We start from the raw sequence: 12,467 nt of genomic DNA on the forward strand, positions 1-12,467 counted from the left end.
AATAAAAACTGACTTTTGCACTTCCCCTCTTCTACACTAACTCTCTGACGTACAAGTCAGCCTTTATTATTTCTGCCAATATAGCTCCCTTGTCTTCTGAAATAAGCCACAGCTACCTGAAAAAAACAAGGCCTTTTCCTGCATTCATGTCTTTTCCTTACATACGCAACTTCCATATTCCCCAGGTGCGTGCTTGTCTCCTGTCACTCAGTTACTAGTCCTGAGGAAGAATAAATACAGGGGGAGAGGACAAAAAGGAAACTCACTAAGACGCTTCCTATTTTCTTTGTACACTGGTTCTTCTTTGTCTATTCTCTAATTTACATGAAAGCATCCGCTCCTCTGAAAACACTTAAACACTGCAATATGCCTGGCAGTGACCTACTGTGCATCTTTTTATTTCTGCCCTTGAAATGCATAGCTATACAATGCAACATTAGGCCAATCATAGATATAAAACACAGAAAGAGCTTAAGAAAATAGATTTCATCTTCACAATTTACTAACTAGAAAATAATTTTTCTACACTAACCAAATAAAAATTGCATTTTTAATAACTGCAAAAAGAACAGAAGAGTCACACAGTTCTATTTTTTTATGTGAAGCTCTCTCCAGCAGTCTAGTTATTTGGTGATATCTGTGATATACAAAACCCCTATGTATTATCTCTTGAATTATCGCTTTTTCCAACATCAGTGCTTATTTATGCCTGAATTAAAAGGCTCTCCTCCAAATATCAACCAGGCTAAGATTCTCTACTATGAGAGATTTCAGCCCACTTTTAACACTTACTCATGTGACAAACAGGAAAACAGCACTTCTACACTTCTCTGCTTTACCTACCCGACAAGTTTATGTATTGTCACCTGTGTGACTCAAGTGAAAATAACAACCAGAAGTTGGAGACAAGACTGAAGGGACTCTTCGAAACTCCCTGTTAAAACTTACTAGAATGCAGTGAGCGTCCTGTGAATTTATCCAGCATGGAGCCTCATGAGAACTAAAGAAATCTTCTTCTACATAACTGGATGCATAAGACCTTCTCAAGGACTACTGAAATTGCTTTAAAGTTGCACCTGTAAGTCAGCTGTGAAATATATCGATACAAGACTATCATACTTCCTAACTACTTTCAAATCAGAAGTACTAAAAATCCCCATCCTTAAAAGGGCAGTGTAGTAAATTCATTAACACAGAGCAACTCATCATAGTGCAATCTGCCAAAGTTGCCAGGCACAACTCCATCTCAGTAAAGATTGTGTTTGTGCTGCATCATAATGAACACAGCCCAAGCATAAAAAGGAAGTGGACAAATAAAGAAAAAAAACAACAAAAAGCAAACTCTGCTGGATTCAACAGTAGGAAGCTATTCCTGGAACCTTATAGGCCCAAACCGTATGATCAAATATGGCTCTGTCTTCCAGTGTCATGTGTGGGATTATGGAACGGGAAGAGAACAGAAAAATGTACCTTTAGACATTATGGCCTCTTTTAGTAAAGTAAGCAATTTGTCAGAAGGCAACAAAAAGCTGATGCTGTTCAGCTTACTATATGCAGGAATGCCTAGTAGCCTCTTTAAAAGTATTCCGCTTTTGTAAGAATGTGAAGCATGGAGAGATCTAGCTCTTAAGAATCTAAAAAACCAGTCATTCTTTCTCTCAGTTTTACTCAGATAAGCAACAGAATTCTGCTCAAGTATAATTCACAATGTTCAGCCTTAACAAATTAATAACCACTTCCCGCTTCCCCACTTAATGATAAACTGTTCTTTTTCCTTCTTTGTTAACTTAGCACACTGGTTGGTGAAAGTTAGACTTTTTTTTTTCCCCCGAAGGCCCCAAAACAGGAGCCTGCTCCCCAAAAAGAAACTCCTGTCCTCTTGAGGTTACTTTGCAAACATTTTAAGCAATAATATAATGCCTTTTATGAAGGTTACACATTAGTTACAGCTAAGGGAACTGCACAATACATACAGTATTTAAGTCTGTGTTAAGTCAGTAGCAAGTCAAATGCCTACCTGGAATTTTACATGTGTTAAAACTGTCCAATATGACAATATTAGTTACAGTTTAACATTCATTTATAGCCAAGTTACCCATTTAAAGACACTTTGCTTCAGTAAATAGCCAGCCCAGGTTACAACTCGGCTACAACACAACGCGGAGGCGCAGGCTTGCATTACTAGTACAGGCAACAGCTTTCCAAAACAGCCCTCCTCAGAACTAGCGCCTTCGGAAGCCGAAAACAAAGTAGCCACTAAATGCTGGCTGTCCCGAGCACACTCAGCTCTCCTTGAAGCTGTAGCCTGGGATTTCAACACCGAAGGCGAGCAGGAGCGAGGCCCGGGCCCGGCCGAGCGGGCGGGTGCCGGGGAGCCCACACCCGCCCAGGCACCATCACTGCAGGCTCGGCCCAGATAAGATCGCTCCTTCCCAGCATGCCCACGGACCGAAGTTGAGAAGGAGAGGTAAGGGGGGGGGGGGGGGATGAAATATTACGGGTAATGAGATCATCATCTTACCTCTGGGGATGTAACAGAGCCTTGACGGCGTTAGCAGCGCAATTATGGCACGGCCTCCTATGCGCTGCCCCCGAGGTGAAACACGGAGAGAGCCACCCCCCAACCCCCCACCCCGCTAAGGCGGCGGCTTCGAGGGAAAACCGAAGGGGAGAAACGGGAGCGGGACGAGGGAAGGGGAAGGCACGAAGCGGTTAGGGCCAAGGAGCTGCACAACAGCAGAGGCGCCGAGGGCACAGGACAGTGCCCTGCCCGGCCGAACAGCAGGCGAGCGCGGAAGGAAGAGCATCAACCGGGCGCCTTCCCCATGGGGCCGGGCCGGGCCGCCCCGCCGCCTCAGCCCCCGGCCCCGCCTCAGCGCCCCCGCCCCGGGCCGAGGCACTTACTGGAGTCCAGGGCAGTCCGGGAGCCCCCTGAGGGGAGCCGGGCCGCGCGGGGCCCCGCCGCCTCCTGCCGCGCTCCCGGCCCGAGGCGGCGCGGCGGGCAGCGCTGTCTCCTCCCGCCCCCCGCTCCCTCCGAAGAAACTTCACCGCCGGCCGCCACCACCGACCGCGGCGACACCGCCGAGACCCCCACCACGCACGCGCCGCAGCCCCACCCCCTGGGCGGTGCGGGGTACGGAGCCTTCTGGGATATGTAGTGCGGCGGGGCGGCGCAAGGCCTGACGGGAGTTGTAGTGCGGGCGGGGCCCGGCGGGCGGCCCGGCTGCGGCGGGGGCGGGGCCGGGCGGGGCGCGGCGCCTCAGGCAGGGCAGCCCCGGCCCCCGGCCCCTGCGCGCCGGCGGGCAGCTCTGTGCTCTGCATCTCTGAACGTGCCGTTGCTTTGATTTTAATATTAATTAAATTCAGTGGAGAGGGAGCAGCATTAAGGGTTTGGACCCGTGGAGGTTTTTCCCCTAGGCTTCTCACAGGCGGCTTGTCACCTCAGGTGCTACCTCAGAGCTTTTGGTGGCAGTCACCGTGGCCCTGGGGGCAAATAACGATTTCCAGTAGTATTTAACCAGTTTTAATAAGCAGTTAACTCTCTTCTGGGCGCATACTAAATTTATACTGAAACACTTAAGTGGTTTCTGAAATAGTAATGTATTTTTTTCCCCCTAGCTTAAGGCAGTGATATCTCTAAAAATAGAAATCATTTGAACTCAGCCATTGCCTGTAAATACATCTTTTGTTTCGGGCTGGCATTTAACAGCCATACTTCACAGCGAAACAAAAGCTGTAATCAGGGCACAACAATAAAAGCTGAAGTCAGCCGCAAACAATGCCGCGCCATTCCCATGGCAACTTTTCCCTATCCATCCCTGGCTGGGTCACGCGCCTTGCAGCTGCACCAGCCAGAAGCTTTCCAATATGGACTTCATTCACAATTATTCATACATTTTCTTTCACGATTTTCACTTAACAGTGCTTTACTGGAGTTAATGTCAGACAATTAACAGTAGCCAGCACCGTGTCCCTCGCCCGCTGACGTTTCTGGTGCTGACAGGACTATGGTGGCTGCAGGATGCGGCCTGCCACTGCCCTGCACACGGAAGGGCCCTTCGCACAATCGGTTTGCACTTTTTGCCACCAGAAGGCCTTGTGATCAAAAGCAGTTTCATAAGACACGTGCAGAAGGTGCCATAATGAAAACTAGGGCAGTCTGCAGTCTGATAGATCTTAACTTTCAAATACTTTCTCCAGCCTCCCAAACGTGGTTTGGATAACCATGCGTTGTGATAATAGGACTCAGGAAAGGAAAAAAAGATAACTACATTTAAAAGGGGAAATATATTTGACTGGAATGAAGGTGCAAACCTCGTATTGTAGTTTACCGTCATTTCCATCGTGGAGGACTGCTGCAACCTTCCTTTTGAGATAGCCTCATTCTTCCCATGTTTGCAATTTAGTGAGGAGACAATCAGGTACATGAAGAACTGTCTTTGCTGAAGCTGAGATACAAACCTTTTAAAACTGCCAAATTCTGCAAGTTGCACTATTCACAAAAGTATATTCATTAAATATACATGTGGGGAACCAAAAGGCAAAGAGCTCAGCCACTGACGAGTGTGAGATGGATGCCACCAATGCAGCTTTTCCTCTGTGAATTGCACTTACAGTGCAGGTGAGCTCAGCAGGGTACATCTTCACCCTAAACCATTTAGGTATCAATCTTTGACATCCAAGACAACCTTATGTGTATAGAAACATAAATGTAGTAATCTCTAATGTCTTGATGTAAAGCAAAACTTACTTTCAGCAGGAGGCTGCTCATAGTTTTAGTGTTTTGATACTGTGCCAGTACACAGGCTACTTAAAGCTCAGCTGAGCTTACTGACTTGGAAGTGATTCAGTATTTTCAGTATTCTGTTCTGTGAAGTGTGCAAATGTAACAATTGAAAGAAATTGTGGTCACAAACAGGTAGACTTCAGATCTGAAGTGATTAGATCATGCAAATACTTTCCCATTCTTCTGAAATACAAAGTAAGTGTGCAAAGATCATGAAGGACAACATGTATTTTTTATATACCCTGCAATGTCTAAAAATTTTCAAGAGTAAAGTCTGCACTGGCTTCTGCTCCATGCAGTGCCACTGGCTTCAATTTAGGAATTGGCTTGGAGCCCAGTATATTCCAGCAGAATTATGAGACAGGCACTTACTTCCTTTCCAGTTGTCTCTATTCATAGTTTTCAAAAGCTGGCAGGTATTCTCACAACAGTCTTCATGCCTGGCAAAAAATATTGGCAGGCCGCTTCTGTACTGATCCTTTACTTAGGAGCTGCTTGTGATTCTCATCACTGAAACGAGTAAGAGAGTTTGGGCATCAATTCCTGCTGGGATTCCAGTTACTCAAAACACGGTCGATAACAAATAACATTTGGTGGGTGGCCTGTGGCAATATGCACCTTTAAGAACAAGTGTTTATTTCGCAAGCTATGGAAGCTGTCAGTAGAACGTACGTGTATAACAGTAATACCCAAAGGAGTAATATGTATCTATCTATATGTATCTGTATGCAAATATACAAATATATCACACATGCACATCACATATATGCCCTGCATATACAAATACATATCTTGCATGTCTCAGCAATGAAGCAGAAATATTCGACAATTCCAAAATATCCCAGTCCTTAACTTTTCTAATTGTATTTTCATGATGCATAATTTTGTCCAGCAGAGAAAGTTCAGCAACTTATACATACACAGAAATAAAGAACTGTGAACAAAACCTCGCTTCATTGCTCTAAAGAAATTAATTCTGTCTTCGACAAAACGGTTTTGTTAAAACTAACAGTTATGTTACAGTGGAAAACAGGAAAAAGCCTGGCCAGTGAATTACTAAGTGTAGAGCAAAATGCTCTCACTATATTCTTTTTTTTATGGGTTCAATATTGCAAATTCCATCCACATGCAGTATGCCTCCTGTGCACTATTTTAAGAGAGGCGTTACTGAGCTCAATGGGACTGCTTTTCTTAGAGGCTATGATCAGGCGAGGTCATTACTCTGCTGACACCTTCAGTGCTGGCAACCAGGGAAAGCTTTTCAGTCATTAAACCTAATTCCAGAGGATGAATGTCTGAGCTTTCTGCAGTGGCATGGGATTGAGTAGGTAATATCTATTACCTAATTAAATTATTTGCCATGACATATAGACAAAAATTCTCCAAGGTTCCTGTCAGTATGACCTGGGGAAGAACCACCCTTTGTAGCTCAGGGTTGCCGGCTGCTGTGACTTCAAACACAGGAGCAAGATGGACTCTAAGAAGCAAGGCTGTCTTCTCCACCTCAGGTGTACACCCTCTGCCTTCAGTTATGGACAGTTTCTGGAGCCTGAGAAGAGAACACCACTGTTCCCCAAGCTATCACTAACTAAGTAGTGAAGGAAAAAACATCCTTTCCATCCCTGCAGGGAATTAGCTGAAGCGCCGAAGAAGGAGGTTTCCCTACAGTCATTTCCTTACAGCAAAACTGCGTAAGTGATGGGCACCTTGGGGGCAACCAGCGCAGACAAACCTCTTCCCTCCATGCCTCCCACGGTGAGGAAAGGAGCAGAAACATTAAAATCCCTGCACGTATAAGCAGACAGTTTAATTCAAAAGCTTCTTTAAAGCGTACTTACAATATGCATTTTAAAGGCTCTAAGTGAGAGCCAAAACTTATTCTGACAAAATTATGTTGACAGAGCTTGGAAATTTAGTCTCACATGGAGGCTGAATTCATTCAGCTTCAGCTGCCAGTTGTTGGATCTTGTTATTAATTTGATACTGAGGTAGGAAAGCGCCCCAATGTAACTGCTGTGTGTAAGTACAGATACACTGTGATAAAGTAATTTCTCAGCCTTTTAAGTACTTCATTTCCCAGAAAGTCATATTTAAGCACTAAGAGTTAGTTAGCACGAGGACTGTAATATCTTCATGCTGCAGTTGCTTTCCTCATTCCTATGTGCATAGCATTATACCAAAATGCATATGAAGATTCTTCATTTTCTATCAAACAGTGCATTTTTATTTTTCTTCTGACATTTTTAGAGATAAAGTTTATTAATGGAAAACAAAACACCCTTTCCCCCCTCTTATTCTACTTTAGCCCGAAGCCATTCCACAAAAAAAAAGATGTGAATTGTCTTTAATAGTGTCTCTGCAACAAGAAGTTTGAAATGTTTTCTTCAGCTGGGTACTATCTCTTTCATTCCAAAGCTGAGAGAGCTTAATCTTCTTTAAAATCTTTAAAAAGGGGCCTATTCTGCACTGAAATATATGCAAACTGCCTGGAGGGCTTTCGACTTGCAGGGTTGTTGCAGTCACTTACCCAGCTCAGGACTGTGCTTTGCTTCTGTCTGTTGCTGGGCCCAGCAGCGGCATTCCCTAGAGAAAAGCCAGCATGCAATGCTTTAATTAATGGTCTTGGGATGACGATGGAAGGTCAGGACGCCTGACTTTGCTTCCGGGCAGTGTCACAGATATGGTGCTGTGCCTTCAGCAGATATCCTTCACCAGATGCTGGTCAGCAATGTACACCTCCTCTAGTGAAGGGTTTGAGGTCTCCATATGAAAGTCTACAACAATGTAAACATGATTTATTACTAGAAAAAGTGATACTCTATCGGAGCACACAGAATCAGAGACAGAGGCAATGAGATACGCTATTTTATTTATTTAACTTTTCACTATGCACTATATTGCAGAGAAAATTTACATTTATATTTGATAGTCTAGTGCGGAGCAGAACAGATAGTTGAAGCTGCTTTCACTTGTACTTTTACCTGGAGCCATAACATTATACTTTGCCGTAACCACTCAGAGTCTCAGAGTGACAGTTTAAATTGCAGTCCACGATGGGTGGAAGTAAGAAGGTTTTCATTCAGTTATAGCAAGATCCCAAAGTACATTGCAATGCCCTGCCCTCGGCACACCCTTCTGACAGCGTTGGCTAGTATTTCCCATGCTGAGGAATCCCTGGGTGATGGCACTCTGGGTTTCTCCATCTGGCCATGCCAGGCAGCGAGTGTCCCAGTGCTGGTACCCACTTACGGATGTGCTCCTCCAGGACGGAGCAGCCCACACTTGAACGCCCACATAAGTGGCAGAGCCTTCAACCAAGGTTTTTAATAGGAAGAACAGCTCTGCAGGTGGGGTTCCAAGCAGCAGTATCTAAAAATGTACTGTTTAACGTTAGAGGAGTAACTACAGGGGATCCCAGTTACAGGGTCAAGAATGCCTCAGCCCTGTAACATACAGCAGAGCACCAGCCTAAGCTCATTTGGTAATTTCAGATACGGTCTGCGTTTTTCCCAGCTTACTCTAGCCCTGGCAGGTGCCGTGCCAGATCAGGTGTCACCCGGCACTCTGCAGCTGGCACGGAGGCCGTGTCAAAGCTGATAGCTGACGCGAGCTCCAGAGCACACGCCGTGGCTCATGTGGCTGCCATGTGATTGTGTGCCCACACAGCCTAATCCTGACCCAGTCTGTGCTGGCGGGGGACGTGGAGCTCAGCCTGAGGAGCACCTCCCCAGCAGGGCTCCGTCCTGCTCTCAGGGCAGCTGGAGAGGAGCCACCCTTTGACATCCCTGGGGCTGGGCTGCACACGTGGGTCATCTCTGCATGCACCCAAATGAACATTAGCCTTGCTCAGGGAGCAGTAAGTGTCAAGAGAAAGGCTGCTCTGGCTTCTCACACCGGGGCAGGTTAAGGCACTGCAGGAGCCATTCTCCTTTGGGAGCAAAAAATCCAGTGTTGCTTTCCGTGTGGAGGACAGCTCTTTCTGGTTCTAGGCTGATGTGCCAGTTTCATAAGCCTTAAGGATATGTGCTCAAAACATATTTAACTTTGTAAAAGCAAAGAGCTTTCTTGTTTTCTGTATAGTCAGGGAACATTTTTCAGGGCTGGGAAGCAACTGATATTAGTGACCATTAAAAAATCCACAAGAACTGAAGTGTGTGGGGATCCTGGCTAACAATTAACATTGCAACTTTACAGCTCATAAAATAAAATGAAAGAAGTAATTATTAAATATTTATTAAAAGATAAAGATATCTGTATAAAATCTACCATATTACGTTACACATCTTCAAATAGATAACAAAAATAACAGCTGTGTGCCTACACTTGAAAAGAAACATTGGTTACCATTGCAGAGTATCTAGAAGGCATGCAAAAATCTTGGGATGTTCAGATTCAGAAAATGTGTGAAATCATGAGGTTCCGGTGACATTTCCAGATCCCAGGTTTTTAGCCGATTGGTATCTCCTTCCCAGGTTGTTCCTTGAGTGCTGTTTTACACATCCTTCAGAAAAAATATTTTGTCATGTCTTAGGTTGATTTCTGAGCAGAAGAACCGAGCCCACTTCATCCCTAATCACTCCTGTAACTTATTTGGGTGAAATGCCTGTCATCCTTCTAGGACAATCCCCATTTTCCCTACCTCATTGCATCCGAGGAGCTCCCAGTGTCTCCACACAGATCAAAGCGTGATTTGCTTTTTATACTTCCCTTTATATCATCCTGCAAGCTGCTGCCTTCAGTAATGTCACTTTTTATTTACATTGTAGGACTAAAATTGACCATTGGGGTTAAAGCAGTTAGAAATCTGTCCCAAACTCAACCAAATTTCAGTGGTTGTAACTCCCAGCTGCTCTAATTTTTAATATAGGAAGCCAAAGTCTTTGTACAATGTGCACATTATTCAATGGGTTACGGATGTAAACTGAATATTTTGTCATCAAAAGCTGCCCAACTTGAGTCTTACCAATTTACAATACTTGTGTCTTTATTCCATCCTCTGTAGGATTTACACTTTTATTGAAGTCAGTGCAAGAATAAGGCTTTTCCAGTATGTTCTTATGGTAATGGATGCAGTTATGCCATTGTCTGTAAAATCTCCTGTTGCCAGCGGTACCTACCCAGAAGTCACCCTGAACTGATAACTGCTGATGGGGGAGAGACCTGGAGCCAGAGCCAGCCCCAGCCCCGGGGCTGGGTGGTGGGGAATGGGGTGTTGCACCGAGCTAGCAACCCCTGTGCCTGAGGCACAGCAAATGCCACAGGGCACAGAGGCAATTGGTCTCTCCTTCTTGGCCCCCAAGGATGCTTTAGGAGATTACAGTTTTTCTCTGGAGTCCTTCTTGTAAGCCCTGTTGCCATCATCAAGTACACCCTGGGCTGAACATGGATGAAATTGAACTGCTGCTGAAAATTATTTAACTGACAATGCGCCCAGCACCACTCCAGATATTACTCTAGCTTGTCTGGCTTTTCAGCATTTCCTTTCTCTCCACAGATTTTCCACTCTTGCTAAAACCAGCTCCACAGGTTGTGGCAATAGCTTCAAGGGGTTATGTAAACAGCAGCATTGCCAGGTCATCTGCACCTCTGCTCAGCCGGTGGCAACACTGGAGTCTCTGCTCCCTGCCATCCATCATCCTAAAGCAGACAGATGTTGACAGCTGTTCTCATGCTGAATACTACCTTTGCCATCAAGCTACTGTGCTCGTCCAGCCATAATATATCTAAGTTTCCCAGGTGGCTTTATATTTCAAATTTAGAGACCTTTTTTCCGTGGTAAGTGGATTGTATGTTTCTTTCTCCTGATATCTGGAATGGCAACATTTCCAGAAGGTGTATTGTGACATTTTAGGATTTTTTTATTATTATTCCTAGACAGCTGGGCTATGAAATGCATCAATATTTTTTTTCTTTTTTTCTGCAGAGTGCCAGCTGATACCTGATTTCTAATATCAGAATTGAGTGCAATTCCGATATTAATGATGAAAAGATGACTGGTTCTGTCAGTCCTGTTTTGTCTTGGGGAAAAGAAAACAGAAATGACTTATCCTTTGGATCAGTTGGTAGGCTTATTGTACCTTAGAAACATTTAAAAGCAACTGTAATGTCATGGGCCGCATGGCTGACTGGGGATGACTTCACTACTATGAAAACACCTCTGCAGATGTTAAATAATGTCTTATGAACCACTAATGCAAGGCTGAGTTAATATTAGAAAGGAGTAAGGTAGAGCTGATGCAAGGGAAAAAAGAGAAAATAAATATTTGATGGCAATTAAGATGCATATCTTTCTCTTTACAGAGATTAATTGAGTTACAGTTTGTTAAAAGCATCTTTCAGTTTTGTTAAAAGCAATAAGAACCCAACAGAAGTATCTTATGGTCCTGTTTTGAATTAATTATTAACCAGCAAGAGTAATCAAAATCATTATAGAAAATTGGCTCTCTCCGTTAAGAATGTAGCAGCGTGGTTCGCAGTGGCAGACCATGGCCAGATCTGACATTTTTAAGGGCAAAAAGGGTGTGCAAAATAGAGAAGCTGGGTGGTTGTGGCACATGCTGGCAGAGAGAAGAGGTGAACCTGTGCTGGGGGGCAGCCCTAGCCGCACTGGGGCACAAAGCTGCCCCTTAGGGAATGGCCCCATGGGGTTGCCTTATGTAGTTGCAATTAATGGCACGCTTATCTACCAACCTTCGAGTCCATAAATTGTTTTACAGTTTGAGGCTAGCAGATAAAACCATGTCCTATTTGCTTAACAGCAAATGCTTCCCTTGTTTGGAGTTCTACTGTCGTTTATTCCTTTTGCACCTCTTCCATGTGAGAAAGAGGCAACCATCACCACCAGCGACTGGGGAATTTCAGCGCTGCTTCTTCTGGGCGAAGGCTGGGAGCACAGTATGGAGCTGGCTCCTTGAGCTGCAGAAGTGGTGGTGCTCACAGTGATGGGCGCCAGCCTGGACTGGTGCCTGTCTGCCGGGGAAGCATCCTTCTCCTTTGAGCTTAGGCAGCCATCTAAGTGCCAACAGCCCCTGACTCCTGTGCCCTTAATTTATTTAGATGAAGAGACACCTGTGAATGCCATAAATCTGCAGTTTACTGAGAAACCAAGGACCAGTGGGCTTTGATAGGAAGCCCATTTAGTTCACAAAATGCAAGAGCCGCGATAAGGAAGAACAAAGAACAAAAGGAAAAAAGGCAGAAATCATGGCTAACAATTACATGACTAACCCACTCACTCCTCTGCGACGATTAAACATTAAACTCCCACAAGCTAAGTAAACAACAAAAAAATACCCTCTGAATTCCCCCAGGGCTTTGTCTTCATAGCAAGGTCTGAACTTGAGGGACGAGTGCAGCTGCATCCTCCGCCGAGCTCCCCTCCACCCTGGAGGGTGTCTGTAACGGGGGTGCCTCTGTCCAGGCTAGCCTCAGCTTGGGGTGCTGAGCATGCTGTGCATATAGCTCCCATACCATCTCTATAGGTGCAGCAGGGTGTCAGAAGCTCTGTCCCTTTGCAGAGCAAGGGCCTCCCCCTTATCTGCACGGGTTCTAGCCCAAAAAGGCAAAGTGGTACCTCTTTTTTTTTTTCCTACAAAGGAACAATTTGGGTTTACCTTTCCTTAGCTGTTGCAACCCTACTAGCTTGTGCTCCTTTAGCTTCACTTTATTTGTCAGGCGGATC

At 44.9% G+C, this 12,467-nt stretch overlaps 1 protein-coding gene across 8 annotated transcripts in view; it reads right to left on the minus strand.

Moving 5' to 3' along the window:
- Positions 1-3,094, minus strand: part of PLEKHA1 (pleckstrin homology domain containing A1) — a 38,656-nt gene extending 35,562 nt beyond the window's left edge. For 4 of the 8 annotated variants that reach the window (XM_055805586.1, XM_055805597.1, XM_055805612.1 and 1 more), the window contains exon 1: positions 2,905-3,093. The gene's annotated coding sequence lies outside the window, so the exon portion shown is untranslated. Of the gene's footprint in view, positions 1-2,521; positions 2,803-2,904 lie in introns of those variants that run through there. The other 4 variants (XM_055805589.1, XM_055805574.1, XM_055805605.1 and 1 more) reach the window with 2 other exon arrangements.
- Positions 3,095-12,467: the final 9,373 nt, after the last annotated feature.

The sequence above is a fragment of the Falco peregrinus genome, chromosome 1 (genome assembly GCF_023634155.1).
Source record: "Falco peregrinus isolate bFalPer1 chromosome 1, bFalPer1.pri, whole genome shotgun sequence".
NCBI classification, from domain to species: Eukaryota; Metazoa; Chordata; class Aves; order Falconiformes; family Falconidae; genus Falco; species Falco peregrinus.